At 45.1% G+C, this 24,826-nt stretch overlaps 1 protein-coding gene across 1 annotated transcript in view; it reads right to left on the bottom strand.

The window, feature by feature from the left end:
• The window catches only part of ABHD8 (abhydrolase domain containing 8), a 54,786-nt gene extending 30,523 nt beyond the window's left edge, over positions 1–24,263 (bottom strand). Inside the window, exon 1 of the mRNA XM_077252191.1 lies at positions 23,982–24,263. The gene's annotated coding sequence lies outside the window, so the exon portion shown is untranslated. The remainder of the gene's footprint in view (positions 1–23,981) is intronic.
• Between the last annotated feature and the right edge of the window lie 563 nt (positions 24,264–24,826).

The raw sequence follows: 24,826 nt of genomic DNA on the forward strand, positions 1-24,826 counted from the left end.
CTGTGTCTATTGCTTCTTCTACGCCTTCGGAAGTTCCGGAGTATTTGTCTGATTATCAGGATGTCTTCAGTGAGTCTGAGTCCAGTGCACTGCCTCCTCATAGGGACTGTGACTGTGCTATAGATTTGATCCCAGGCAGTAAATTTCCTAAGGGAAGACTGTTTAATCTGTCGGTACCTGAACATACCGCTATGCGTTCATATATCAAGGAGTCTCTGGAGAAAGGACATATTCGTCCGTCTTCTTCCCCCTCTTGGTGCGGGATTCTTTTTTGTGGCAAAAAAGGACGGATCTTTGAGACCTTGTATTGATTATCGGCTTTTAAATAAGATCACTGTCAAATTTCAGTATCCTTTACCGCTGTTGTCTGACTTGTTTGCCCGGATTAAGGGTGCCAAGTGGTTCACCAAGATAGACCTTCGTGGTGCGTACAACCTTGTGCGCATTAAGCAAGGTGATGAATGGAAAACCGCATTCAATACGCCCGAAGGTCATTTTGAGTACTTGGTGATGCCTTTTGGGCTCTCCAATGCGCCTTCAGTTTTTCAGTCCTTTATGCATGACATTTTCCGGAAGTATCTGGATAAATTTTTGATTGTTTATCTGGATGATATTTTGGTTTTTTCTGATAATTGGGATTCGCATGTGGAGCAGGTCAGGTTGGTCTTTAAAATTTTGCGTGAAAATTCTTTGTTTGTCAAGGGCTCAAAGTGTCTCTTTGGTGTACAGAAGGTTCCCTTTTTGGGGTTCATTTTTTCCCCTTCTGCTGTGGAGATGGACCCAGTCAAGGTCCGAGCTATTCTTGATTGGACTTAGCCCTCGTCAGTTAAGAGTCTTCAGAAGTTCTTGGGCTTCGCTAACTTCTACCGTCGTTTTATCGCTAATTTTTCTAGCATTGTGAAACCTTTGACGGATATGACCAAGAAGGGCTCCGATGTAGCTAACTGGGCTCCTGCTGCCGTGGAGGCTTTCCAGGAGTTGAAACGCCGGTTTACTTCGGCGCCTGTTTTGTGCCAGCCTGACGTCTCACTTCCCTTTCAGGTTGAGGTGGATGCTTCGGAGATTGGGGCAGGGGCCGTTTTGTCGCAGAGAGGCCCTGGTTGCTCTGTTATGAAACCTTGTGCCTTTTTCTCTAGGAAGTTTTCGCCTGCCGAGCGAAATTATGATGTGGGCAATCGGGAGTTGTTGGCCATGAAATGGGCATTTGAGGAGTGGCGTCATTGGCTCGAGGGTGCTAAGCATCGTGTGGTGGTCTTGACTGATCACAAAAATCTGATGTATCTCGAGTCTGCTAAACGCCTTAATCCGAGACAGGCCCGCTGGTCATTGTTTTTCTCCCGCTTTGATTTTGTTGTCTCGTATTTACCAGGTTCAAAGAATGTGAAGGCCGATGCTCTTTCTAGGAGCTTTGTGCCTGATGCTCCTGGAGTCGCTGATCCTGTTGGTATTCTTAAAGATGGAGTTATCTTGTCAGCTATTTCTCCGGATCTGCGACGTGTGTTGCAGAGATTTCAGGCTGATAGGCCTGAGTCTTGTCCACCTGACAGACTGTTTGTCCCGGATAAGTGGACCAGCAGAGTCATTTCCGAGGTTCATTCCTCGGTGTTGGCAGGTCACCCGGGAATTTTTGGCACCAGAGATCTGGTGGCCAGGTCCTTTTGGTGGCCTTCCTTGTCAAGGGATGTGCGGTCATTTGTGCAGTCCTGTGGGACTTGTGCTCGAGCTAAGCCTTGCTGTTCTCGTGCCAGCGGTTTGCTCTTGCCCTTGCCTGTCCCGAAGAGACCTTGGACACATATCTCCATGGATTTCATTTCTGATCTTCCGCTATCTCAGGGCATGTCCGTTATCTGGGTGATATGTGATCGCTTCTCCAAGATGGTCCATTTGGTTCCTTTGCCTAAGCTGCCTTCCTCTTCCGATCTGGTTCCTGTGTTTTTCCAGAACGTGGTTCGTTTGCACGGCATCCCTGAGAATATTGTGTCAGACAGAGGATCCCAGTTCGTTTCCAGGTTCTGGCGATCCTTTTGTAGTAGGATGGGCATTGATTTGTCGTTTTCGTCTGCTTTCCATCCTCAGACTAATGGACAGACGGAGCGAACCAATCAGACTTTGGAGGCTTATTTGAGGTGTTTTGTCTCTGCTGATCAGGACGATTGGGTGACATTCTTGCCGTTGGCTGAGTTTGCCCTTAATAATCGGGCTAGTTCCGCCACCTTGGTTTCGCCTTTTTTCTGCAACTCTGGTTTCCATCCTCGCTTTTCTTCGGGTCATGTGGAGCCTTCTGACTGTCCTGGGGTGGATTCTGTGGTGGATAGGTTGCAGCAGATCTGGAATCATGTGGTGGACAACTTGAAGTTGTCACAGGAGAAGGCTCAGCGCTTTGCCAACCGCCGCCGCGGTGTGGGTCCCCGACTACGCGTTGGGGATTTGGTATGGCTTTCTTCCCGCTTTGTTCCTATGAAGGTCTCCTCTCCCAAATTTAAACCTCGTTTTATTGGGCCTTACAAGATATTGGAAATCCTTAATCCTGTATCTTTTCGTCTGGATCTTCCTGTGTCGTTTGCTATTCACAATGTATTTCATAGGTCCTTGTTGCGGCGGTACATTGTGCCTGTAGTTCCTTCTGCTGAGCCTCCTGCTCCGGTGTTGGTTGAGGGCGAGTTGGAGTACGTGGTGGAGAAGATCTTGGATTCTCGCCTCTCCAGGCGGAGGCTTCAGTACCTGGTCAAGTGGAAGGGCTATGGTCAGGAGGATAATTCCTGGGTGATCGCCTCTGATGTTCATGCGGCCGATTTAGTTCGTGCCTTTCATTCCGCTCATCCTGATCGCCCTGGTGGTCGTGGTGAGGGTTCGGTGACCCCTCACTAAGGGGGGGGTACTGTTGTGAATTTGCTTTTTGCTCCCTCTAGTGGTTACTAGTTTTTTGACTCTGGTTTTTCTGTCATTCCTTTTATCCGCACCTGGGTCGTTAGTTAGGGGTGTTGCTATATAAGCTCCCTGGACCTTCAGTTCAATGCCTGGCAACGTAGTTATCAGAGCTAGTCTGCTGTGCTCTTGTCTACTGATCCTGGTTCCAGTTATATCAGCTAAGTCTGCCTTTTGCTTTTTGCTTTTTGTTTTGGTTTTGTATTTTTGTCCAGCTTGTTCCAAATCTATATCCTGACCTTTGCTGGAAGCTCTAGGGGGGCTGGTGTTCTCCCCCCGGACCGTTAGACGGTTCGGGGGTTCTTGAATTTCCAGTGTGGATTTTGATAGGGTTTTTGTTGACCATATAAGTTACCTTTCTTTATTCTGCTATCAGTAAGCGGGCCTCTCTGTGCTAAACCTGGTTCATTTCTGTGTTTGTCATTTCCTCTTACCTAACCGTCATTATTTGTGGGGGGCTTCTATCCAGCTTTGGGGTCCCCTTCTCTGGAGGCAAGAAAGGTCTTTGTTTTCCTCTACTAGGGGTAGCTAGATTCTCCGGCTGGCGCGTGTCATCTAGAATCAACGTAGGAATGATCCCCGGCTACTTCTAGTGTTGGCGTTAGGAGTAGATATATGGTCAACCCAGTTACCACTGCCCTATGAGCTGGATTTTTGTACTCTGCAGACTTCCACGTTCCTCTGAGACCCTCGCCATTGGGGTCATAACACACAACCCCCTGTTAGGGCTAGCGGAACGCACCGAGTAAATAGAGATGTTTTTATTGATATTGGTGCGCTCGCAGCCTGGGGTCCACCGTGCAGGAGTACCTGCTGCTAGCAAATGGCGGCACTATATGGCGGTATGGACTAACTCAGTTAATTCCCTGAGTAGCCGTGAAAGCAAAGCACTGTGCCCTGCTAGACTTCACAGAGGTACAGGCTAACTGCCCAAACAGAGAGCAGTCAGTGGTCACGCATGCACACAAAACTCCTCGCTGGAGGTGCCAGCATTCTAGGGGCTTATTTCAGCCAGGTCCCTGAATACATACAAACACAAACTCCTCGCCGGAGGTGCCAGCATCTAGGGGCTTATTTCAGCCGGGTCCCTGAACACACTCTCACGTGACCACACTGGCGCAAAGCACATAACAAAGAACAATACTAGCACGGCCATGCGAGCCTTAAATAGTTGCAGCACGTACAGGACCTTCCTAGAAGGACCAATGAGAGGCTGCCACAGATCGTGAGCACCTACAAGACCTTCCTGAAGGACCAATGGCCTTAGCTGCAGTATCTGATCATGTGACCCTCGATCTCCACTGAGAGATCTTACTCTGGGCATGCTCAGAACGAGAAAAGCAGGACTTAGTCCCAGAAGCGTCTGCTCGCCGCTGCCCAGCACTGACTTCAATGGCAGAAGCAGGAAAGGCAGCAGTAACTCTTTGTACAGAGTCACACTGAGCGAGACACTGGGACCGACGTCTCCGCTGAGTAGGCTCCACTGCGGCAGGAGAAGAATGGGAGACCGCAGCAGAGATGGCCCGAGATTCCCCCTGTGCAGAGGCGGGAACTCGACCCCTAACATTACCCCCCCCTCCTAGGGCCCCCCTCCTTGGGCCTCGCTACGTTCGAAGGCAGCAATGAGCTGCAGAGCCCGAATGTGCTCCGCAGGCTCCCAGGACCTATCCTCAGAACCGTAACCCTTCCAGTCCACCAAATAAAATTTTTTGCCACGAACCACCTTGCACCCCAAAATAGCGTTCACCTCGTAATCGTCCGTAGATGAAAACGATGTCCCAGCAGATGACTCAGAAAACCGGGGACATGTATACGGGCTTAAGGAGGGACACATGAAAGGTGTCGGTGATACCTAGGCGTGGACGAAGGGCTAGACGGTAGACCACAGGATTAACCTGTTCGAGGACCTTGAAGGGACCCAAGTAGCGAGGAGCAAACTTAGTGGATTCAACACGCAGCCTGATGTTACGAGCGGAGAGCCACACTAAGTCGCCAGGAGCAAAGGTCGGGGCAGGGCGCCGATGTGCATCGGCAGAGGACCTCATTCTCTCCTTGGAGGCCCGGATGGCATCCTGAGTGCGGTCCCAAATGTCTCGTGCCTCCACTGCCCAGTCTGCCACCCTGGAGTCAGCAGAGGACACGGGCATAAGCACAGGAACCCGCGGATGCTGGCCGTAATTAAGGAGGAAAGGAGTCTGACCGGTGGAGTCGGCTACAGCGTTGTTAAGGGCAAACTCTGCCCACGGTAACAAAGATGCCCAGTCATCCTGCCTGGCAGAAACAAAATGTTGTAAATAAGTGACCAGAGTCTGATTGGCTCTCTCAACCAACCCATTCGTCTCGGGATGATAAGCCGAGGAGAGATTTAACTCAATACTGAGTAGACGACAAAGCTCCCTCCAGAATCGAGATGCAAACTGGGGACCCCGGTCACTGACAATCTTGTCCGGCATACCGTGTAAGCGAAAGATATGCTTGATGAACAAGGCTGCCAGAGCCCGTGCAGAAGGTAGCCGTGGAAGAGGCACCAAATGAACCATTTTGGAAAAATGGTCGGTGATCACCCAGATAATGGTGCAACTACGAGACTTGGGTAAGCCCACCACAAAGTCCATCCCGACCATCTCCCAGGGCCTGTCCACCAGAGGCAGAGGGTAAAGCAACCCAGCTGGCCGTTGCCGAGGGGACTTGTTCTTGGCGCAAGAGACACACGCCCGAACATAATCTGCGACATCACGAGCCATATGCGGCCACCAGTATGTCCTCGCCAGTAACTCAGATGTCCTTTTGGAACCAAAATGTCGACCCACCCTAGACGAGTATGCCCAAGAGAGAACCTCCGGTCGCAAACTGGATGGTACAAAAGTCTTGCCCGGAGGCACAGACTCTAGCGAAACCGGAGCCACAGTTCTCAGGCTCTCGGTGGGGACAATAAGCCGAGGCTCCTCTTCCTCCTCAACAGATGACACAACGGAGTGAGAGAGAGCGTTGGCACGAATGTTCTTCTCCCCAGAAAGAAAATGGAGGGTGAAATGAAACCGGGAGAAGAACAAGGACCATCTGGCCTGGCGAGAATTTAACCGTTGGGCTGTCTGCAGGTACACAACATTTTTATGATCTGTGAAGACTTGGAAGGGAAAACGAGCTCCTTCCAAGAGATGTCTCCACTCCGAGAACTCCAACTTCATGGCTAGCAACTCCCTGTCCCCGATGGAATAATTCCTCTCTGCTGGTGAGAAGGTCTTAGAAAAGAAGAAGTAAGGATGCTTCCGACCTTGAGCATCCTTTTGGAAGAGGACTGCTCCAGCACCAACAGATGAGGCATCCACCTCCATGATAAATGGCTTATCTACATCGGGGCGTTGTAGGATGGGAGAGCTAGCAAAGTGTGACTTTATGGAGTTAAAGGCCTTGGAGACCTCCTCAGACCACAATTTGGGATTTGCCCCTTCTTGGTGAGGGCAACTAAGGGAGCTACCAAAGTTGAGAAGTGCGGAATGAACTGGCGATAATAATTAATGAACCCCATAAAGAGCTGCACCGCTTTAAGAGAATGGGGTTCCTGCCAGTCCCTCACAGCCTGTAGTTTGGCAGGATCCATAGCCAATCCCTGGGCGGAGATGATATAGCCTAGGAAAGGTAAGGACTCCTGCTCGAACATACACTTCTCCAACTTGGCATAGAGGGAGTTTGCCCATAGGAGGTCGAAGACTTTGCGAACATCTCTCCGGTGGGAGTCAATATCTGGAGAGTAGATGAGAATATCATCTAGATAGACTACGACCGAGGTGGTGAGCATATCCCAGAAGATGTCGTTCACAAAGTCTTGGAAAACGGCTGGGGCATTAAAGAGCCCGAAGGGCATTACCAGATATTCACAGTGCCCTCCCTGGTGTTAAAAGCCATCTTCCATTCGTCCCCCTCACGGATGCGAATCAGGTTGTAAGCACCCCGCAGATCTAGTTTAGTAAACACCCTTGCTCCCCGAAGCCTATCGAAGAGCTCAGATATCAAGGGCAAAGGGTACTTATTCTTAACGGTGATGGCGTTAAGACCCCTGTAGTCTATACATGGACGCAGTTCCCCATTCTTCTTCTGCACAAAGAAGAACCCAGCCCCAGCAGGTGACACTGACTTCCTGATGAACCCTCTTGCCAGATTCTCTTGAATGTACTGAGACATTGCCTCTGTCTCCGGGAGAGATAACGGATAAACTCGACCCCGGGGAGGCTCAGCACCAGGCAAGAGATCAATAGGACAGTCATAGGGGCGATGGGGCGGAAGGGTCTCCGCCGCCTTTTTGGAGAACACGTCTGCATAAGACCAATATTGCTTGGGGAGAGAGGATAGATCTGCGGGTACCTCTGTAGTCGCAACCTGAGCGCACTCCCTCTGACACCTACCCCCACAAGATTCACCCCATCCCAGAATTCTGCCTGAGGACCACTCAATATGAGGAGAGTGGTACCATAGCCAAGGTATCCCCAACAGGACCTCATCAATTCCCTCAGGAATGACGAGCAGAGATATAATCTCCTGATGGGATGGCGACATGGACAGAGTAAGAGGGATGGTCTGGTGTGTTATCTGTGAGGGCAGTGTCGACCCATTCACCACTCGTACCGTTACTGGTTGAGCTAGCATAACCAGGGGTATTGCGTGACGTTGGGCGAAGGCAGAAAACATAAAATTGCCCTCCGCCCCAGAATCCACGCAGAGCTCTACCGATTGGGAGGATGAGCCTATAATAATTGTCCCCTTAATGGACAATTTGGAGGCAAACGTCGCCGTGTCTAGTGTACCTCCACCTACTACCACTAGACGCTGATGTTTCCTCGACCGCTGGGGACATCAGGTGGCAAGATGTCCTGACTGCTGGCAAACATGACAGACCTTGAGTGCACGAGCGGTCCGGGACTCAGATCCCGCTCGTGACACCTCCATGGCCTCATGTGACTCAGGAACCAGAACCGGAGATTCCAGAGGTTTGGCGAAGGTGGGAGCCAGCCGAAACCTCTGCCTACACTGGGCTCGCTCTAACCTCCGCTCGTTAAAATGGAGGTCAATTCGAGTAGAGACAGTTATTAACTCCTTCAGTGTGGCAGGAATCTCCCTAGTGGCCAGAGCGTCCTTAACGTGATCAGCCAGGCCCCTCCAAAATATGGGGATAAGGGCTTTATCCGACCACTCCAGCTCAGAAGCTAAAGTACGAAAGCGGACGGCAAAATGGCTGACCAAGGACTCACCCTGAGTTAATGCCAGCAGTTGGAGCGCCGTGTCATGGGTGACTTGAGGTCGTCCTAAAAAGACCTGTTTCAGAGTGCTCAGGAACAGCGGAGCACTCTGCACCACATGATCGCCACGCTCCCACAGCGGCGTAGCCCATTCCAACGTCCTGTCCGACAAGAGAGACAGAATAAATCCCACCTTAGCCCGCTCAGTGGGAAAACGTGCAGCCAGGAGCTCGAGGTGAATAGAGCACTGACTCACGAACCACAGCTGAGGTTGAGCTCTCGAGAGCCGCCAGCCTACCAGCTGCTGGATATACCGCAAGGATTGCTGAATGTCCGCCATTTACTAGCCAGACCCTGGTGCTAGTATTCTGTTAGGGCTAGCGGAACGCACCAAGTAAATAGAGATGTTTTTATTGATATTGGTGCGTTCGCAGCCCAGGGTCCACCATGCAGGAGTACCTGCTGTTAGCAAACGGCGGCACTATATGGCGGTATGGACTAACTCAGTTAATTCCCTGAGTAGCTGTGAAAGCAAAGCACTGTGCCCTGTTAGACTTCACAGAGGCATAGGCTAACTGTCCAAACAGAGAGCAGTCAGTGGTCACGCATGCACACAAAACTCCTCGCTGGAGGTGCCAGCATTCTAGGGGCTTATTTCAGCCAGGTCCCTGAATACATACAAACACAAACTCCTCGCCAGAGGTGCCAGCATTCTAGGGGCTTATTTCAGCCGGTTCCCTGAACACACTCTCACGTGACCACACTGGCGCAAAGCACATAACAAAGAACAATACTAGCGCATGGCCGTGCGGCCATGCGAGCCTTAAAATAGTTGCAGCATGTACAGGACCTTCCTAGAAGGACCAATGAGAGGCTGCCACAGAGCGTGAGCACCTACAGGACCTTCCTGAAGGACCAATGGCCTTAGCTGCAGTATCTGATCATGTGACACTCGAACTCCACTGAGAGATCTTATTCTGGGCATGCTCAGAACGAGAAAAGCAGGACGTAGTCCCAGAAGCGTCTGCTCGCCGCTGCCCAGCACTGACTTCAATGGCAGAAGCAGGAAAGGCAGCAGTAACTCTTTGTACAGAGTCACACTGAGCGAGACGCTGGGACCGACGCCTCCGCTGAGCAGGCTCCACTGCGGCAGGAGAAGAATGGGAGACCACAGCAGAGATGGCCTGAGATCCCCCCTGTGCAGAGGCGGGAACTCAACCCCTAACATCCCCCATCTGTGGACTCAGACCATCCTCATGGAGTCAGTTTCTAACCATTTGTGCAGACACATGCACATTTGTGACCTGCTGGAGGTCATTTTGCAGGGCTCTGGCAATACTCCTCCTGTTCCTCCTTGCACAAAGGCTGAGGTAGTGGTCCTGCTGCTGGGTTGTTGCCCTCCTAAGGCTCCCTCCACGTCTCCTGGTGTACTAGTCTGTTTCCTAGTAGCTCCTCCAGCCTCTGGACACTACGCTGACAGCCACAGCTCGCAATGATGTGCCATCCTGGATGAGCTGCACTACCTGAGCCGCTTGTGTGGGTTTTAGAGTCTGTCTCATGCTAGCACGAGTGTGAAAGCACAACCAACATTCAAAAGTGACCAAAACATCAGCCAGAAAGCATTGGTACTGAGATGTGGTCTGTGATCCCCACCTGCAGAACCACTCCTTTATTGAATGTGTCTTGATAATTGTCAATAATTTCCATCTGTTGTCTATTCCATTTGCACAACAGCATATGAAATAGATTGTCAAACAGTGTTGCTTCGTAAGTGGACAGTTTGATTTCACAGAAGTTTGATTTACTTGGAGTTATAATTCTGTTGTTTAAGCGTTCCCTTTATTTTTTTGAGCAGTGTATATTATATAACATTGACTCACATAAACTAGATGCATCTGTTTCAAATTCTTCATGCCCATCCTATTATAATTCCTTCCCTTTACTGCTCCCTACATCACCGCAATCTCCCAGCAGATCCCACGTTTGCTCAACGACTCTCAGCTTTACGGGCATGCTCACTGAATTTGGTGTATGTCCCATCTTCATATCCTACGTGCGCCTGCTCCAGAGCCACTGACAGTCAGTGGCCACATCAGCCACTGTCTCCCCACTCACTGCTGACTCTTAGCGGCTCCAGACCATGTGCACATAGGATATAAAGCTGGGATGTACACCAGATACAGTGCGCATGCCCAGAAAGCTGAGAGTCATTGCGCAAGTGCAGAATTTGCTGAGAGATTGCAGTGACGTACGGAGCAGTGAAGGGAAGGAATTATAATACGATGGACATGGAGAAGTTGAAAAAACATTTGACTGGCCGTGACTGGAAAGCTACAGATCCCCATCCTATAACTGAAACAGAAGGTATGTAGGGCAATCATCAAAGACTAATAAGTGAGTTTTGCTATAAATACTGGGACATTTTGCTTAAGAAAAACATGTTAGTGATGCAATTTACATCACTAACAAGACATTCGGAGCAGTTTAATAGCAAAAAAGGATGTGACGGGTTCCCTTAAATATAGTACTGTAACATTATCAGGTCTGAGTAGTTGACCAATGTTCGCGTAATTCTCTCCCATGCTCTCTTAGGGCATGTGTGCATTTATAAGCATCTTACAGGCATCACAGAAAATGTAAAATACACGTGATGCCAATTTATGTTTTTTACACCATCCAGACTATCCTGCGCTGCAACCTGTCATCAATTTTTTCTCTGCCGTCCACGAAGACGGTCCAATACACACAGATGAAATAAATATATGTATAACAAAACATGTGTAATTGCAATAATTTTCTGGGATAAATGCTTAATTTCTAGAACAATTTCAGGGTGCTAACACTTTTGGCCTTTTTTTTTTTGCTGTGTGACAAAAAACCTGCGTTATTTTTGTTAAATATTCACTTTCTAGCTAGCCAATGCAATACATGTGTTTACTTTGAATTCATTTAGCAGGCATTCAGCAGAAAGATGCCCTTTATATAACTAATGACAAGAAAATTGAAACACATGTGGATGGATCCTGATGGAAAAAAAGGTGTTGCCATAGTGACAGAATGCAGTAGCTATGGATACAGTTTCCATGATGTAAGGACCACTTGGTCTGAACTGTTTTTTTTTGTGACCTACTTTATGTCAGCACCAGAAACATTTTAACTCACGACTGAATAGTATAAAAAGCATGCAATTATAAATTATTACTCTCTTAGCTACCACAATATAACAAGAAGATGCAGAGACCTCATACAATAAACTGGTAAGAAGATAAAGTCAAGATCTGTATGTCATAATGTCATACAATTATTTTCTGTCACTTGCTTCTTACCAATAGTCTAAAAATATGCCACTACGCTCACATATACTATTCGTAAAAAAGTATTAACCTTTAGCCTGTTGGAAAAAGTAACTGGATAAATCTAAAATGTCATAAAGCAAAAGGAAAAAAAACCTCTAATGAGGTTTTATCTTCAGTAATTGTCTAGTGCCAAGATTTATTTTTTAGACATAAGGTAGTCTCAGATATGTCACAGCTGCATGTGGAAAAACTAATAATACCAGTTAGGAAAATAACAGAATGCATAGCAAACTAAAATAAAATACATACAGAACCAGTCAACAGTTTGAGCACATCTGTTCATAGAATGGTTTTCCTTGTTCTTATTGGAATGTGTACATTGTAGATTCAGACTAAAGGCAGCGAAACCACAAAGGAATATATCTCAAAGTATTGCCTTTAACCCTGACAACAGCTTTACAAGCCCTTGACATTCTCTCGAATAGAAATCAAATGGCATGGCTTTCAGTGACCAGGTCAAGAGTTAATTTGATGAATCACTTGCCTTCTGAAAGTGTTTCTGACTATCGGGATTGTTTTGTAAATGCAGTGCTGGTACACAATTCCATACATTGCTGAGCCCTATTTCAGAATACATTAAAAAATCACTCAACTAAGTGAAGAGAAATGACATTCCATCATTATATTAATGCATGAAGGTCAATCAATCTGGAAAAACTGTTAGATCCTTGAAGCTATCCTCAAGTGCAATCATGAAAACCATCAAAAGCGATGACAAAATTACCTCTGCTGCAGAGGATAAGTTCATCAGCATTACCAGCCTCAGAAACCACAAATGGACAGCACCTCACATAACAACCTTAAAAAATTATTCACATACATCAAGTTTCAGACACATCTCAATTTCAGTTGTCTAGAGGACACTGCTATGAGCAGTCCTTTATAGTTAAATTGCTGCAAAGAAGCCCCTACTGAGTAAGACTAGTTTGGGCGAAGCAACACAAGGACTGGACATAAGATCATTGAAAATCTGTACTGTGGTTGGATGTGTCAAAATGGAGTGTGGATGCTTTTCAGGTGACATTGTTGGTGATTATTCCAAATGTAAAGCACATTAACACAGCTGTTGTGAACTCTATTTTTGGGCTCCCTCTAGTGGTCACAAGCGGTACTGTGTAGTGTTGTCTTTTTGCAGGTTGCAGCATCAGCTGGTTCGTTATCCTTGGTTGGTTTCCTATTTTAGCTCACCTGGATACTCAGTTCCTTGCCTGCTATCAATGTATTCAGTGCTCTTCAGATTCCTTGTGTCTACCTTGCTCCCAGTCTCTCCAAGACAAGCTAAGTTTTTGTTTGATCATTTTTTGATTATCAGTGTTCATTATGTTTTTAGTCCAGCTCGCTAAAATGTGATTTCCTCGCTTGCTGGTTGCTCTAGGGGACTGAGTTTCTCCCCCCACACCGTGAGTTGGTGTGGGGGTTCTTGAAATCTCAGTGTGGATATTTTGTAAGGGTTTTTTACTGACCGCATAGATTCCCTTTTCTATTTTCTGCTATCTAGTATTAGTGGGCCTCATTTGCTGAATCTGCTTTCACCCCTGTGTATGTGCCTTCCTCTTACCTCACCGTTATTATCTGTTGGGGGCTTCTATATCTTTGGGGATTATTTCTCTGGAGGCAAGAGAGGTCTTTCTTTCTCTCTAGGGGTAGTTAGTTCCTCAGGCTGGCTCGAGACGTCTAGGATTTTTAGGCACGTTCATCGGCTACTTCTAGTGTGTTTGGATAGGTTCAGATTTGCGGTCAGTCCAGTTTGCCACCTCCCTAGAGCTTGTCCTACGTTTGTTACTTAGCTGGAGTAATTTGTGATCCTCAACCACTAAGGATCATAACAGTATAGCAGGACAAAAAGGTGTTTAATGCATCGCAGAAGTGGGATAAAAAGAAGACCTGAGTACATTTTTTTTTTTTTCCTCCCGCTTTTCCTTTGCTGCAGTCTGTTTAGCTTCTTTCATCCCCTTGAACTCTGGGTGGTTTTGAGCTCAGCTGCAGACATGAATGTTCAGACTCTGACTTCTAGTGTGGATCATCTTACTGCACGGGTGCAAAGTATTCAGGATTTTGTTATTCGTAGCCCTATGTCAGAACCAAAGATACCCATTCCTGAGCTGTTTTCTGGAGATAGATCTAGGTTTCAAAATTTTAAGAATAATTGTAAGTTATTTCTATCTCTGAGACCTCATTCCTCTGGTGATTCCGCTCAGCAAGTTAAAATTGTTATCTCCTTGTTGCGTGGCGACCCTCAAGATTGGGCTTTCTCTCTGGCGCCAGGAGATCCTGCTTTGCTTAATGTAGATGCATTTTTTCTGGCTCTTGGACTGCTTTATGAGGAGCCTAATCTTGAGAATCAGGCAGAAAAAGTGTTGCTGGCTATCTCTCAAGGTCAGGATGAAGCAGAGGTGTATTGTCAAAAATTTCGGAAATGGTCGGTGCTTACTCAATGGAATGAGTGTGCCCTGGCTGCAAATTTCAGAGAAGGTCTTTCTGAGGCCGTTAAGAATGTTATGGTGGGGTTTCCCACCCCTACAAGTCTGAGTGATTCTATGGCTTTAGCCATTCAGGTTGATCGGCGTTTGCGGGAACGCAAATCTGCTCATCCTTTGGCGGTATTTTCTGGACAGAGACCTGAGTCTATGCAATGTGACCGAACTCTGACCAGAATTGAGCGACAAAGTCATAGACGTCAAAATGGGTTGTGCTTTTACTGTGGTGATTCTACTCATGTTATCTCAGCATGCTCTAAACGCTTAAAAAAAATCGCTAAACCTGTCACCATTGGTACTATACAGCCTAAATTTATTTTGTCTGTTACTTTGATTTGTTCTTTGTCGTCCTACCCGGTTATGGCTTTTGTGGATTCGGGTGCTGCCCTGAATCTGATGGATTTGTCGTTTGCCAGGCGCTGTGGTTTTGTCCTGGAGCCTTTGGAATTTCCTATTCCTCTGAGGGGAATTGATGCTACGCCATTGGCTGAGAATAAGCCTCAGTATTGGACGCAAATGACCATGTGCATGACTCCCATACATCAGGAGGTGATTCGCTTTCTCGTTCTGCATAATTTGCATGATGTTGTCGTTTTGGGTCTGCCATGGCTGCAAGCTCATAATCCAGTTTTAGATTGGAAAGCTATGTCTGTGTCAAGTTGGGGTTGTCAGGGAATTCATGGCGATACTCCGTTGGTGTCTATTGCTTCTTCCACTCCTTCTGAGGTCCCTGAGTTTTTGTCTGACTACCAGGATGTATTTGATGAGCCCAGGTCCAGTGCCCTGCCCCCTCATAGGGATTGTGACTGTGCTATAAATTTAATTCCTGGTAGTAAATTCCCTAAGGGACGACTTTTTAATTTGTCTATACCAGAGCATGCCGCGATGCGGAGTTATATAAAGGAGTCTTTGGAGAAGGGACATATTCACCCATCCTCTTCCCCTCTTGGTGCAGGATTTTTTTTTGTGGCCAAGAAAGACGGTTCTTTGAGACCTTGTATAGATTATCATCTTCTGAATAAAATTACAGTCAAATTTCAGTATCCTTTGCCACTATTGTCTGATTTGTTTGCTCGGATTAAGGGTGCCAGTTGGTTCACCAAGATAGATCTCCGTGGTGCGTATAACCTTGTGCGCATTAAGCAGGGAGATGAATGGAAAACAGCATTTAATACGCCCGAAGGCCATTTTGAGTACTTGGTGATGCCTTTTGGACTCTCTAATGCTCCTTCTGTGTTTCAGTCCTTCATGCATGACATCTTCCGAGAATATATGGATAAATTTATGATTGTTTATTTGGATGACATTTTGGTCTTTTCTGATGATTGGGAGTCCCATGTGAAGCAGGTCAGGATGGTGTTTCAGGTCCTGCGTGCTAATGCTTTATTTGTGAAGGGCTCAAAATGCCTCTTCGGAGTACAGAAGGTCTCCTTTTTAGGTTTTATTTTTTCTCCTTCTACTGTGGAGATGGACCCAGTCAAGGTCCAGGCTATTCATGACTGGACTCAGCCCACGTCTGTTAAGAGTCTTCAGAAGTTCTTGGGTTTTGCTAATTTTTACCGTCGTTTCATCGCTAATTTTTCTAGCGTGGTTAAACCTTTGACGGATTTGACCAAGAAGGGTTCTGATGTGACTAATTGGTCTCCTGCAGCCGTGGAGGCTTTTCGGGAGCTGAAGCACCGGTTTTCTTCAGCTCCAGTCTTATGTCAGCCAGATGTCTCTCTTCCCTTCCAGGTCGAGGTTGATGCTTCTGAGATTGGAGCAGGGGCTGTTTTGTCGCAGAGAAGCTCTGATGGCTCTGTGATGAAGCCATGTGCTTTCTTTTCAAGAAAGTTTTCGCCTGCCGAGCGGAATTATGATGTTGGTAATCGGGAGTTGTTGGCTATGAAGTGGGCATTTGAGGAGTGGCGACATTGGCTCGAAGGAGCTAAACATCGTGTGGTGGTCTTGACTGATCACAAAAATCTGATTTACCTTGAATCTGCCAAGTGCCTGAATCCTAGACAGGCTCGTTGGTCGTTGTTTTTCTCCTGTTTCAACTTCGTGGTCTCATACCTGCCTGGTCCGAAGAACATGAAAGCTGATGCACTTTCTAGGAGTTTTGTGCCTGACTCTCCGGGAGTTTCTGAGCCGGCTGGTATTCTCAGAGAGGGAGTGATTTTGTCTGCCATTTCCCCAGATTTGCGACGAGTGCTGCAGAAATTTCAGGCGGATAGACCTGACCGTTGTCCACAAGAGAGACTGTTTGTCCCGGATAGATGGACCAGCAGAGTTATTTCCGAGGTTCATTCTTCGGTGTTGGCGGGTCATCCTGGGATTTTTGGTACCAGAGATTTGGTGGCTAGGTCCTTCTGGTGGCCTTCCTTGTCGCGGGATGTGCGTTCCTTTGTGCAGTCTTGTGGGATTTGTGCTCGGGCTAAGCCTTGCTGTTCTCGTGCCAGCAGTTTGCTTTTGCCTTTGCCTGTTCCGAAAAGGCCTTGGACGCACATTTCCATGGATTTTATTTCAGATCTTCCAGTATCTCAGAAAATGTCTGTCATCTGGGTGGTGTGTGATCGTTTTTCCAAGATGGTCCATTTGGTGCCCTTGCCTAAGTTGCCTTCTTCCTCCGATTTGGTTCCTCTATTTTTTCAGAATGTGGTTCGCTTGCACGGCATTCCTGAAAATATTGTGTCTGATAGAGGATCCCAGTTTGTGTCCAGGTTTTGGCGGACTTTTTGTGCTAAGATGGGCATTGATTTGTCTTTTTCGTCGGCCTTCCATCCTCAGACTAATGGCCAAACAGAGCAAACTAATCAGACGTTGGAAACTTATTTGAGATGTTTTGTTTCTGCTGATCAGGATGATTGGGTGACTTTTTTGCCTTTGGCCGAGTTTGCCCTTAATAATCGGGATAGTTCTGCTACTTTGGTTTCACCTTTTTTCTGCAATTCTGGTTTCCATCCTCGTTTTTCCTCGGGTCAGGTTGAGTCTTCTGACTGTCCTGGGGTGGATTCGGTGGTGGATAGGTTGCAGAAGATTTGGAACCATGTGGTGGACAATTTGAGGTTGTCACAGGAGCAGGCTCAGCGCTTTTCCAACCGCCACCGCGGTGTGGGTCCCCGACTTCGTGTTGGGGATTTGGTGTGGCTGTCTTCTCGGTATGTTCCTATGAAGGTCTCCTCTCCTAAATTCAAGCCTCGCTTCATCGGTCCTTATAAGATCTTGGAAATCCTTAACCCGGTGTCTTTTCGTTTGGATCTCCCAGCATTGTTTGCCATTCATAATGTGTTCCATAGGTCTTTGTTGCGGAGGTATGTGGTACCTGTGGTTCCTTCTGTTGAGCCTCCTGCTCCGGTGCTGGTCGAGGGCGAATTGGAGTACGTGGTGGAGAAGATTTTGGATTCTCGTATCTCTAGACGGAGGCTTCAGTATTTGGTTAAGTGGAAGGGCTATGGTCAGGAGGATAATTCCTGGGTTGTCGCCTCTGATGTTCATGCGGCCGATTTGGTTCGTGCCTTCCACGCGGCTCATCCTGATCGCCCTGGGGGTCTTGATGAGGGTTCGGTGACCCCTCCTCAAGGGGGGGGTACTGTTGTGAACTCTATTTTTGGGCTCCCTCTAGTGGTCACAAGCGGTACTGTGTAGTGTTGTCTTTCTGCAGGTTGCAGCATCAGCTGGTTCGTTATCCTTGGTTGGTTTCCTATTTTAGCTCACCTGGATACTCAGTTCCTTGCCTGCTATCAATATATTCAGTGCTCTTCAGATTCCTTGTGTCTACCTTGCTCCCAGTCTCTCCAAGACAAGCTAAGTTTTTGTTTGATCATTTTTTGATTATCAGTGTTCATTATGTTTTTAGTCCAGCTCGCTAAAATGTGATTTCCTCGCTTGCTGGTTGCTCTAGGGGACTGAGTTTCTCCCCCCACACCGTGAGTTGGTGTGGGGGTTCTTGAAATCTCAGTGTGGATATTTTGTAAGGGTTTTTTACTGACCGCATAGATTCCCTTTTCTATTTTCTGCTATCTAGTATTAGTGGGCCTCATTTGCTGAATCTGCTTTCACCCCTGTGTATGTGCCTTCCTCTTACCTCACCGTTATTATCTGTTGGGGGCTTCTATATCTTTGGGGATTATTTCTCTGGAGGCAAGAGAGGTCTTTCTTTCTCTCTAGGGGTAGTTAGTTCCTCAGGCTGGCTCGAGACGTCTAGGATTTTTAGGCACGTTCACCGGCTACTTCTAGTGTGTTTGGATAGGTTCAGATTTGCGGTCAGTCCAGTTTGCCACCTCCCTAGAGCTTGTCCTACGTTTGTTACTTAGCTGGAGTAATTTGTGATCCTCAACCACTAAGGATCATAACACACAGCATGGCCATTAAAGAATTCTGATATGCTATCCATCTGGTTTGGACTTAGTGGGACATCTAAAGAGGAGAGGGATGAATGCTGCATCATTTAACATTTTCTTCACAATCAACAAACTTCAACATAAGTGAGATAGTTTGGGATGTGTTGGATCCCAGAGTGAATGCAAAGCAGACAATTGCCCATCCACTCTGGGAACTCCTTCAAGACTATGGTAAAGCCATTCCAGGTGACTATCTAAAGCTGCTTGAGAAAATGCCAAGGGTGTGTAAAACTGCTATCAGTGTAAAAGAGGGGTTCTTTTAGGTATCTAATGTTTCACAGCTATTCCGGTTTGTTTCACATGTTTTCTTTACTCTTTTTCACATGTTGTTTTGTAGTTTCAATTCTTCAATGTGCATCTTCTAATAAAAACAAGAAAAACCACTGCATGAACAGGTGTGTCCAAAACTTTGAGTGCTACTTTCCCGATTCTAAATATTGCAATCAGAATTAAATCCCTGGATCAACGTATCATCTCCACTAATCTAGAACTTATCATTGTCATGATTAAGACTTCTTCATAGTATGTTTGTTTCCAAACTACAAATCATATAAAAAATTATGGAATCACCATACTGAGAAGACGTTCAACCAGATTTGTTTACTTTGTGGTTAATGCACAAATCACACAAATGTTCCCGCATCACCTCTTTGGCCATTGCAGATTCCTGATTCATCATTGAATATCTCTAGGATTGCTTCTCTAGTCCACTGTTTAATATTTGCTACGACATGAGTCAACAGCCTCTATGTGTGGTGATTGCATCATCTTTGCCTATTTTGACTATCGGAGTGCTGTCATCCACTCAATAATTTGACCATTAATAGACTTAGTTTTGTATTCAAATAATACCAATAATCTTTATTAGATTAATAAGCAGAATAAGCAGTTATAACAACAGTACACTAAGAAGTCACTTTCATATATTTCTTTAATTCTACTAATAAAACCAATGAGGCAGCTAGCTTTCTTCTGGAAGGGTGATAACTATTAGCGTGCTCTTGTTCTTCCCTGTAGGTGCCCTGCCACTCCATTAGTCTATGACACTTGCCTAAATTAGCAGAGCACAGCACTGCGCTACGCTATCTTCTGATATTTTCAGTGCCAGGGCACAGCTTTGTCCTGCTACTCTATTAACCTGTTTCTGGCCACAGGCTTTCGGCTAGAGAAGAATAAGAGACAGAAGCCCCCATTCTGACGATAAGTGGGGCTCCTCCCAGTTATCACCCATAGCAATCCAGTTTTTAGGCCGGTATACTACTTTTAGCCAAATTATCAGTTAGTGGACGGCTTCCCAGAAACAGACCTCATGTCTACAATAAAGACCAACTAACGGAAAAAGGCATAAGGATGAACAAGTTTCATTCCCCCATAATCTTACATCAACATGTTATAACTCTAATGATCCCCAATCATGCCATTTTTACTTTGTTGTTTTAACGTTTTCTAACCTGGTTATATTTTCTATATATTCTATATACACAGGTATGTGAATACTGCAGTCACAATCAAAATGATTCAAACTCCACTGCAAGTTAGGTTTATTAGAAAATTGTACAATCTTTTCTACAATAAACCAATAAAACCAAAAATCTCTTGACTTTTAGGGTCCGGTTATACAGACCGACCAGCAGCACGACACGAGCGCCGATTGGTAAACATTTACCGATCGGCAGTGGTTTCAATGCCTGTTTACACAGGCAGGCCAAAGTAGACGATCCATACTAGATTCTAGATCTGTATTAGATCTATACTAGATCGCTCAGTGCCATTTTTCTCAGCAGTGTGAGTCCCATTAAATATGACGATGTAAAAACAAGAACGGTGATCTTTTACACTGCATTAAAGATCATTTCACGATGAGCGAGCATTTTGCTCATTCATCTGGTGATTGGCAATCTATTTACACAGCAAAATACCGTAATCGTGAAATGAGCAGTTTGAACAATTATTTTGCAGTGCACATGTCCCTTTCTCCAAGGGATAATGTTTCTCCTTGAGGAGAGTGACATGCCAAGGTGAAGAGACGTTTAAGCCTGCAATGCTCCTCTGTGAAATATGCAAATTGTCTCTTCCACAAACCCATAGCCAGTTCAGGATTTTAATGTGTTTTAGTTCAAGCTTACCTTTTGCGACTAATGAAGCCCTTGATTAATTGCATCACGTGTACTTGAGCCAACACCTGCCCTGCAGATATGTGCTCTTATGGGGGATTCTCTTCAAGAGGTTGGAGAATTCTGAGACTGCAATACTACGGCATTGTGTAGGGAATCTAGAAAACCCAGTTGTTACATTAGTTGTGTTGACTTCTCGAAATTGTTCTTCCTTCATTGGTTTCTTGCAAGCAGCAGAAACTTTGCAAACTTTTGCTAATAAACCTCACTTTCAGTGGGGGTTGAATAATTTTGATTGCAATGGTATATTTGTTATAAGTGTTTTCCTTCTGACCCTCCACATGCATGCTTGTCTGGCCAAGGGTGCAATAGGGAGAGGGTAATAAGTCACTGTCAGACATGTCTGAAGGCAATCATGTTTTCCCTGAACATCTTCCATCAGCGCTGAGTGGTTACACGCCCATAAACATTACATGGTAGGTCTGTCCTGCTGAAATAGGTGGACTTGACCAACACTGCCTCATGTGTATGGGCACATTAACCCTTCATTGGAATCCTGTTAGATGGTAACATGGCAAATTAGGGAAAAAAAATAAAAAAGTAATTTTCTGAAACACTCCCAAGAATCACTTCACCATTAAATGTACATACTTTACAGGAAAATCCATCCCGAAATAGATAACAGCACTGAGCAAACGCATTTATTTTGATGGAGATGAATAGGAGTGGGATTTGGGGAAAAATTAAGCCAGATATCCAGAATAATGTTCATTGTTCATTGTTATACTTGACTTTTTGTAAGCAGAAAACAGTGTTGATTTAGAAAAAAGCATGTCATTTGTGTTGCCAGGGAGTGAGCCGTGTGGGATGTGATGATTCACCTACATATAATCACTGCTCCCAGACATAGGACTGACCTACTTATTGAAAAAGAGGTTATGCAGTAAAACGGACGGGTTTGCATAACACATCAATATGTCTTGATATCTATTTTTCTCATATCTGCCCCTCTTCCTCACACCTAATATCTTCTATTTATTTATCTATCTATCCATCTATCCATTCATCTATCTATCTATCTATCTATCTATCCATCCATCTATGTATCTATCCTTCTATCCTTCCATCTATCTATCTATCTATCTATCTATCTATCCATCCATCCATGTATCTATCCATCCATCTATCTATCTATTATCTATCCTTCTATCCATCCATCCATCTATGTATCTATCCTTCTGTCCATTATTCTATCTATCCATCCATCCATGTATCTGTCCTTCTATCCATCCATCTATCTATCCATCCATCCATCTATGTATCTATCCTTCTATCCATCCATCCATCTATGTATCTATCCTTCTATCCATCCACCCATTTATCTATCTATCTATTATCTATCCTTCTATCCATCTATGTATCTATCCTTCTATCTATCTATGCATCCATCCATCTATGTATCTATCCATCCATCCATCTATTATCTATCCTTCTATCCATCCATCCATCTATTATCTATCGTTCTATCCATCCATCCATCCATCTATCTATGTATCTATCCTTCTATCCATCCACCCATCTATCTATCTATTATCTATCCTTCTATCCATCCATCCATCTATCCATCTATGTATCTATCCTTCTATCCATCTATCTATCTATCTATCTATCTATCTATCTATCTATCCTTCTATCTATCTATCCTTCTATCCATCTATCTATCTATCTTTATATTTGTCTATTCTTCTATCTATCTATCCATCTATCTATCTATCCTTCTCTATCTATCCTTCTGTCTATCCATATCTATATCTATCTATCTATCTATAGATCTATCTATCATCTATCTATTATCTATCTATCTATAGATCTATCTATCATCTATCTATTATCTATCTATAGATCTATCTATCATCTATCTATCTATTATCTATCTATCTATAGATCTATCTATCACCTATCTATTACCTATCTATTATCTATCTATAGATCTATCTATCATCTATCTATTATCTATCATCTATCTGTCTATTATCTATCTATCTATAGATTTATCTATCATCTATCTATTATCTATCTATAGATCTATCCATCTATCTATTTAGCTATCTATCTATTTGTATCTATCTATATATCTATTTCATTCATATCTGTCTTAAACCTTATATTCAACACTGTTATATAACGTCTATAAGTGACTAATCTCAGACAAGTCCTTGTCTTCCATCCAATTTCCATATTTAGTCAGAAGAGGCCATCACCTGCTGCCCAAGGTGAGCTATGGGGTTTTACATACTTAAGTACATCATGTAATGAACTAGACAACTTCCAAAAGAATAATTGGTGTAAAGTTTCAAAGATCCTACTGGGCTGATCCCAAATAGTCCTAACACTATTAGAGCATTTCTAGCTAGAATTCCATATTTGTTCCTACAATGCCACTCCTTGATATACCACAACTCAAGCCTCGCACTGACATCTGATGCACAGACAGTACTAACTAATCTGCATCTATATACCAAAATAAGTGAGAATGTGCACTGACCCTCGGCAATCAGATGTCATATTTACATTGCTGCAGTCTAGTCTTCATTTGCACATGGTGACCCTATCGTTGCCATCTGACCTGATACCATCCTTTACCAAAGGTCTGTAACATGAAAGCATTTGTCTTGTCATTTATTGTACCCCATTGTTGTTCTCATCTGTCCTTGCTGTTCTGCAAAGCCCCCCTTACGGCCTGCAGCACAGCCTTACAGAGCAATTTTCAGTCTTTCCTTCCCAGCCAACTACTTCTGCTGCACAACAACCTGCCCACATTCCCCCAATAGCTATACAGATGCTTGCGTCTGCTTTTTCTACAGAAGTTATAGTAATGATAACTATGTCCTTGCTATATCCATGTCTCTGGCGTACCTGTATGTAGCCTGCGGAGTAGTGCCATGTTATTTTTTTCGCATTATTGCAGAAATCCCCTTTAGTGGCCTGCATATTAAATGAGTGTGCAGTCTATTTACTCTGTATATGATGTATTGTTCTCCAAAATATAGCCACCTGGAGCTATGACGGGTATAGATGCCTTCTTATATAATAGTGGGGGTGAGTAGAGCCCCCTCAGTGTCTGCAGCACTCTCCAATAAACACATTGAATATGTAAACTGCAACATGCTGAGACCAAGGATAAAAGCACAATAGTCTGCAGGGCCAAAATGTATTACCCAGAAAGATGAACCCCCCCCTTTAACACTAGTGTGATGATAGTACAGTGAATAATACACAATAACACAACAATAACAGTAGAATAAGATCAGGAGCTGCAAACTGTCATAATAGGCATGATTAGCCAGGGTGGCATTTGTTATGGAACGTGAGACTGTGTGAGGACAGGGTTAACGCTGGCGATGATCCAGCTAAATGACAACAATCAGCACCATTCTTGTGCCTGTGGGAGCACTGATAGAAGCTAATAGAAACATGGATGGGGATCGCTTACCTCATTTATTGTCACGATTTTTGGTGCTTCTGAATTGGATTTGTTTGCAGACAAGGATCAGGATGAGCGATGGATAAAGAGAGAAAATCCTGCAGCGCCAATCTGCTCCTGAGGCTAATTCCCTTATCCTGCACCCAATGCCTGTGTCTACAGCCACATGGTGACCTGATCAGCTGCAGGCAGCAGCCTGGAGACTTGCTGCTTGGTCCCCATCTACACCCCCTACAGATGTAACCCTTCTCCTGCCCCCCTACATGCTGTTGCCATACAGAATCCCACTGCACCCCTCCTTAGAGGTGTGTGCACAGCAGGGCCCAGAGGATGAGGCTCCTATCAGAAAGCACTGCAGGCAGGAGACCTCCTCCAATAGGAGAAGGACAGGAGAGTAACCTAGTAACAGGGCTGCGTCCTGTCATCACAATGGGATGTGACAGTTAACTCTTCCACTGCTTACCTGTGTCTTTTCCAGATATATGGACCACAGCACAATTATTCTTTTGATTGCTTGCAACTATCATCTTATAATAACTAATGACCCAGGTGGCAAGCAATACTGAGGAGATCAGTAACCCCATGATGGCTACTTTTACTGAAAGCAATATAGCATTGTTAATCCATTGTAATTGATAACCAGGTCTCCTAACCATCAATGCAATAAACTATCATTGGATGTGGCTACAATTACAGTAGAAAACAAACCTCATGGAAACTCACAGAAGGGTCAAGCATGTCATTCCATGTTTTAAAAGAGCATTGGAGAAGGGAAATCAACCAACATGTGCCCGAAAATCTCCAAAAATAGGCTTAGCTAGGGAAAAGTGAGGCAAGCAGTAAAAGCAACAAAT

The sequence above is a fragment of the Ranitomeya variabilis genome, chromosome 1, assembly GCF_051348905.1.
Source record: "Ranitomeya variabilis isolate aRanVar5 chromosome 1, aRanVar5.hap1, whole genome shotgun sequence".
In the NCBI taxonomy this organism is placed as follows: domain Eukaryota; kingdom Metazoa; phylum Chordata; class Amphibia; order Anura; family Dendrobatidae; genus Ranitomeya; species Ranitomeya variabilis.